We start from the raw sequence: 7604 nt of genomic DNA, 5'->3' as shown, positions 1-7604 counted from the left end.
ATTCTTCTGTTAATTCTATGTAAGAAGTAAAGAAAAGAATTGAAATAGGTGTTTATTGACTCGTGAAACAATGAAATATGTTATTCTACTCCCTGTAACCAGGCATCTCCAGTTTTCAGTTAGCTCCTCATCTTATTAGATATCAGTGACATCGGAATTGAAGATTTGCAGGACATATAAATGAATATCTTGTAAAACTATCTTATTTCTGTTCTCATCTGTAAGAATTAGTGTTCCTAGTACCCTGTCCTTCAAGATCCAAATACTTCTTATTACACACTTGCAATCATCTCAACATCACTAAAGAGAAAGTAGTTTTATGTCAAAGTGACACACACACACACATGCGTGCGTGCGCTCGTAAAACACAGCCAATACCACATTTATTGGTGAATGACTGATCTCCCTTAAAATAAAGAACAAGGAAAGAAGTCCACTTCCTTCATTTATATTCAGTATCACACTACTGGTTCTAAGTAGTACAATCAGGCAAAAATGAATTTAAAACACACCCATATTGGAAAAGAAAAATTAACCCTTTCTCTATTTCAAAATCATATATATATATATATATATTTTTTTTTGGTACCAAGGATTGAACTCGGGTCCTTGCGCTTGCAAGGCAGGCCACCGAACCGCTGAGCTAAACCCCGGCCCAAAATCATATATCATTTTAATAAAATATCTAAATAATTTATTAAAAATATTAGAACTAATTTTAAAAATTAAGAAAGATGGTAGAATATAAGATCAGCAGAAAACACCTATTGAATTTTACAAATTAAAAGAGCCAGATAAAGAATAAAATGCTAAGAATTAAATAAATGAAATTTGACATTGCAATGAAAATTGCAAAACATTTATTGAATGGAATTGATGTCCTTAATAATAAGAAAGTTATATCATGACCATAAAAGAAAAGTCTCAAGAATTTAAAAAGACTAATGTTTCACAAATTGGACTGCAAATTAGGGGCAACGTTATAAAAATTGCATCTCTATTACATGGAGATATTAACAAGCTAATAAAAAAATCCCTACAAAAATGTAAGAAACTCAGAGTAATCAAAAACCTCAAAAAGAAGAAGAAAGCTAGATGTTAGAAAACTTATTATAAATTTACAATGATTAAGACATGTAGTGTTGTCATAAGTAGTATGGACATGTAGATCAATAAGTGAGATATAATCAACAAAGAATAAAATCACATCTATAATGACTGTAATCGTTATAAGTTTTTTATTACAGCTGAATTGGGAAAGAATAATTATTTCAACAAATGACATTGGGCAATTTGAGAACTGTGGGTAAAAAGAATAATGAAAGCTTTCTTAAATCATTCATAATAATTTATTCAAAATGTGTTATAGGGCCAAATATAATATCTAACACTGTAACAATATCAGAAAGAGATTTAAAAAAAGAGATAATAGTTCTGAGCTTTTATTAGAGGAATTTTATTGTAGATAATAGCCCCCAAACAGTATCATAAAATCATGGGAAGTTCCACATAAAACTTAAAAATGTTGTGCTTTAAAGAATACCATCCAGAAAGTAAGGAAAATGCTGAAAGTGGAAAATTATCTCCAATATATCTGAGGAAGAACTTTTAGTCTCTATTCATAAAAACTTTTATCATTGAATAGTTAAATGAACACATAGTCCAATTTTTAAAATTCATAGAATCTAAATAAACATTCCCCTATTTGAGATCTGCAAATGATCATTAAGCACCTGACAAGGTTTGTATCATCTTTGATCATTAAGGAAATTCAAATTAAAACCAGAGTGAGTAAACATTTCACATCTGTCAGGACGATTATGACATGAAAATAGTTAAAAAGAAGTGTTGGCAAGAATGTGAAGAAAACATATACATTGCTAAAAGGATTGTAAAGTGGTAGAGACTGTTAGGAAATAGTTTGGCAGGTATTCAAAATATCAAAGGTAAAGTCAGCTTATGACCCAACAATTTCCCTGGGTGCACACCTAAAAGAATAAATAGCACTCATCTTCATAAAAAAATTGTACATGAGTATTCCAAGAAGCACAACTCATAATATCCAAAGAAAGGAAGCCATCTCAATGTCCATACAATGACAAATAGACAAGCAAAATACAGGATATTGATATAAAGGAGAAATGATCAGCAATAAACAATAAAGTGCTAAGATCTGCCACATCCTGAATGAACCTGAAAATATAAAGTAAAAAAAACGTCATGGCTTATGTCAGTGCACTTGTGTAAAGTATCCTGAAGGGACAAATTCATAAAGTAAGAAAGTATTTTGCTGTCTGCCAGTGGCCACGGGGTGTGACTGCTAGTGGCTCTTTTTGAAGGGGCAATAAAAATATTCTACAATTAGAACACAGTTATGATTGTACAACTTTATGCATATACAAAAAATGAATTATAAACTAACAAATGTGTATTTTATGTCAGTCATAATTCAGTAAATGTGTTATACAATTTCAAACCACAAAAGAATAGCAATGGTACCATGGTGACCAGACAAATATTTCATCAAAACCTCCTAATTCATCCCCATCCTGAACTTCTGCATCCTCTAGGCTTTTCTTGGGGATGCCTCTGTCTTTCTGACAAGTGTCCTCTTTAAGTTTTTCTCAAAGTGTTGTGACATTTCTCTCTCTGACAAAAGAACAAAATCTATGTTACATTGACTCAAGTGCTCTAACTGCCTGTTACTAACCGACTTTTCCTCTCAAGTACATAAGCAAGAAAAATTCAGGCCTCTTTAACACTGAAGTTTTAAGAAAGGCACAAGGGAGATACATACTCAGTTTAAAATATTTCTACTATGACTTTTCTTGGAGAAAAACATGAACAAGTAGAAAAAAATTAAAATTAGCATAATTAATGATGACATAAATCACAGTTTATTTGAAGAGACTGTCACAAAAAAATCATCCAAAAGACATAAGTGAGAACCTAGGAACATGATGTCTGACACCGGACAGTGTCAGTCTCTAGTCCCCCACCTCCCGGGGAGGACTGCCATTCCAAATCTGGGCTGATACTCATTTCACTGGAAGAGCTGAAGAATGTCTCTACAATATGAAATACTGTGTGGAAGAAGCTGAGCTTCCATATTGCTGTGATTTGAATGTGTCCTCTATGTATTTCTGACTCTACATCGGTCACTTGACTGCTTTTCCTGCCTCCCCTCAAGACTGTCCCACTGCAAGCCCCCATTCCCAAAACTCCATTTTCTCCTGCCCTGACGTGTGGGGCTCTGACCACCTCATGTTGCCTGCTCCCTATGTAGTGAGATTCCGACACTTGTTTTTAATTCTTTTGCTCTGATTCCCCTCTGCTAAACCACCTGTGTATTTGAATGCGTTTGACCTTCATAGAGGTTTCCCAAATAATATACTCTGTATGAGTTGCCTGAGCTTTCATTTGTCATATCCAACTTTGAGAGGAGTGAATTATAAGCAAAATGACAAAACATTTTAAGGGAAAAAGACTTTCTTTGTTTGTTCACTTCTTACTAGTTTTATTTTGGTAGAATTTAAGTTTTGTACCAAAGAAATGTACATATTTAATGTCCACAATGAGGATGGGCAGAGACAGATTAATAGCTCTGTGCCTCTCTTCTTACATTTGAAGAGAGACTGCAGCAGAAGAGTCAAAAATGTTAAAAGTCTCTGTTTGAGATTAGATCATACCTTTCCTTCTTTCCAGAGAGTTCAGTGTTGCACATTGCCCCAAAATATCCTTTGACTCAGTAATCCCATTCTCTGATGAAACTGATGTTCAAAACCATCTGCGACTCTGCAGAAGTGTGACAATGTGTAATGACATCCCACTAGACTTTCATCTCATAAAAAATCTACTCTAGGGGGAAGAATCCATTAGAATTTTTCCTTTTCCCCACTGGTTTCTGCAGTATTTATTGCTTTCACATAGGGAAATCCATTCCTCTGTTGTGCGCAAGTGGAGAAATCCCCAAGAAGACCACCAGGAAACTCTTCCGATGTAAATACATGAGGAGTTTATTGCAAGCTTGTGGGCAGGGGTTTGCGGGGGAGATTTATCTTAGTCATCTAATCGCAACAGCCGGTTTCGCCATACTTTGACCTGTCTGCAGTTTCTGGAATAAACCGCACAGTTGCGATTCCAGGAAATTGCTCAGTTGCAATTCCCGAAAAACCTGGTGTTTGGTTAATCTATTTTTTGGCAGGGGAAGGCTATTTGCAGAGTTTAAAGGTCAGCCCGAATAATGGAGCGTCTAATCTGGCTTAGCTAAAACGAAGGGACTTTGGCCTCCTTTTGGTTCCTCGCCTCTCGTTAGATCATAGATTAAAAGGAAGAATGTGAGAGGTATTCCTTCATCTGTAATAAGTACCATGCTGTGACATTTAAAATTCAAACTTCGGGGAAATTTCTAACATAGGCACTAAAGGAATTATACAAAGTGCCTCCTCGCAAGAGCAAAAATAGTAATCAGTAAAGAATCAGTATCTGTGTGACTTGAACACATTATTTTCATTTCCCCTCACAACTCTATTCATTTAATGTGGCATGTTCATAAAACAGCATATTTTGGAATTTTTTAGTCTGCCTTTTGAAAAAGCAGCTTTCCTTCACCTCCCAAGTTTAAATATTATAGGTACTGCCACAGATGTGTGATAAGAGACTAGCAAGACGAAGGAGGAGAGATGAGGAGCGTTTTCCTTCTAATCATAAATGACAAATTGAAGAACAATGGAAACAAATGTATTAGAGGACATATTTTTGTATTAAACTATTTGATAGTAATATTATATTTAATAATTTCACTTAGTACTCATTAAATAGTGTATAATTTTGAAACAATAATTACAATAAATCTTTTTCATTTGGTTTATTTTTAAATACTTTAAGAGGATTTTAATGTGGAATTTTATTATATGTCTTAAAGATGTATTTTGTAAATTGCTAAGGACTGTCCTTCAAGCTTTAATGGATAAAAACTTAGAGTAATTCACAAGCCCCATGAAAAGTATTGCTTATTAACAATGATCCAGCCTTAGGCACATTTTCTTTTGTTTTTAATAATTTGACAATTTTTGAAGGTGTACTACCCACAAGTGTTTATTAATACTAAATAATATCAGAAGAGACATCAATATTACAGTATTTTAGTCAGTTTTCAATTGATGCGACAAAATATCTGACACTTGCCCTTAAAAGAGAGGATTTGTTTTGTTTCATGGTTTTAGAGCTCAAATCAGTCTGTGATTGGCTAAGTCCAAAGAAGAAATAGCCCAACAGAAGGGATTGATAGATGAAAGCTGGTAAACCTATTGTAAGCAGGAAGGAGAGAGAGAGGGATGGAACCAGAAAGCCAGAGAAAGAGAGAGGAAGTGGCTGAGGGCATAGATACCTCCTTCCACATAACACTTCCATTGGCCCATCTCCTCCAAGCAGGCCCCGCCTCCTTCCCAGCAGCACATCCTGAAAGGATGGTCTATCCTTTGGTAAATTCAGTGCCGCCATGATTTAGTCTCCATTCAAAAGTCCTACCTCAGACCATATAAGCCTTTGGGGAACACTTTACATCAGTAACATTAGTACCAGTGATGAACAAGAGGTTGTGCCTGGTCACAACCTGGAGAGGTGAAAAATACATGAGAATGAACACCTGTGTTGTCGTTGACAGGTGTGTAAAATTCAAAAAACAGGAAAGGATGAAGAAACAATTTCAGGATGGGGAGCCTTAACAATGCAGGCAAGACCAGGGATTTAGCTCAGTGGTTCCACCACCTGCCTCACAAGTGCAAGGTCCAGAGTTCAAAGGGTAAGCTCCGGAAACAGTACAATCATCTGTTTATATATCAGAAAATATTTACATTTGAAATTTAAAGTGGAAATTTTTCAAGACCCAAAAATTGCAAAATGCAAATGAAACTGTCTTTACCGATATCCATTTTCACTTTCTTCCTAAAAAAAAATATCCTGTGTCTTTGTTTGACACACGGCACTCTGTCACCACAGTAGTACTCAACCCCTCACGCGTGTGGGTTTATCTATATGACCAGGTCCTTCTTAAAGGGATAAAGGTGGAAGTGCCACCTACTACCTAGCACCAGGTAGTGTTTTTCGAGCTAAGAGTAATCCCTCTTCTTCCGTATATTTCTGGATGATGGCAAAGAGGAGATGAGGGATAAATCTGGAAGCATTCTTTGAGATCTGTTATGGATCTTTTGGTTTAAGGAGACATGGTGTGTGTGTGTGTGTGTGTGTGTGTGTGTGTGTGTGTGTGGTCTGTAAAACTTGAAAACATTACATTAGTCATACTTCTTACTGTTATAAGTGTACTTTATGTGTGCAATTATTAAAAATTTGATTGCATGTGTTCTTCTGTAAACTTATGTATTATATTCTACATTTTTCCTGTTTTTGTCCTTTGCAATAACTTTTGTTTTTCAATATTCTCTACTTCTGTGTTTTATAATAGAGCTTTATCTCTGTTTTGGACGGTATGTAATATCTCATACTTCTTACTGTTATAAGTGTACTTTATGTGTGCAATTATTAAAAATTTGATTGCATGTGTTCTTCTGTAAACTTATGTATTATATTCTACATTTTTCCTGTTTTTGTCCTTTGCAATAACTTTTGTTTTTCAATATTCTCTACTTCTGTGTTTTATAATAGAGCTTTATCTCTGTTTTGGACGGTATGTAATATCGGTGCTAATATTTTGACAGCATGTATTCCCAGAGTTTTAAAAATGACTTTAAAGTAGTACAGAAATTTCTATTCTTCCAAAAATATGTTAGTAGTTTTATGAAAACAGAAATATTTGGAAAATATCAATAATGTCATACTCATTTATATTTAGTATCTATTTATATGAAAACATGTTGTGAATATTTCTAGTTTAATGTGCAGATAATAAACATAAAACCATACATGTAAAGCTTGTAATGCAGATGCAAACAATACATATTCAATACCTACAGGTGCATATGTGTTACACATTAGCATACACATATATATATTTTTAAATGTATTAATCACATACATGTATGCCCATAAAGTGCCACGGAAACTTACTCAGGGGGATGATGACCCTTCAGGAGACTACCTCAAATCTTTGGGCTCCAGTTTTCAAGAGCACCAGCATAATTGGGTTCACTAAAGAAAGAAATTTATTGATTGAAAATCTTCTTTCCTGTCCCCTCGAAAGTATTTTTTTCCAGAGTAGATAATGAGTTTTAAGTAGAAAGGTTACTTGTCATTATCCAGAAAACAATTTGTCAGCTTTGGCTTCTCCCTGAGAGTAAAGGACTCGTATTAATTACAATAGTGAAAGAAAGCCAGTGTTAAACCTGAGTTTCTATAACATGGATAGGGGTAAAAATAAAGTTTTTTCCTCTTTCTTTGGAATACGCGACAATGAATACAGAATTCACAGGAAAATGAGGAAGTGTAATCTCTCCCAAAATTTGGAGCAAGGATAACTGCATAGAGATATGTTAAAACGTGTTTAGTATATTCAGTCCCGGTTATTAGTGTAAAGATTTTTATCTTCTTAGGTGTAAGTACTGTCTTAACCCCATCATATGCTTCCATATTCTTAATATAACTCTACA

The sequence above is a fragment of the Fukomys damarensis genome, unplaced genomic scaffold (genome assembly GCF_012274545.1).
Source record: "Fukomys damarensis isolate Sample0158 unplaced genomic scaffold, DMR_v1.0_HiC HiC_scaffold_16, whole genome shotgun sequence".
NCBI classification, from domain to species: domain Eukaryota; kingdom Metazoa; phylum Chordata; class Mammalia; order Rodentia; family Bathyergidae; genus Fukomys; species Fukomys damarensis.
This window is presented reverse-complemented; position numbering follows the sequence as displayed.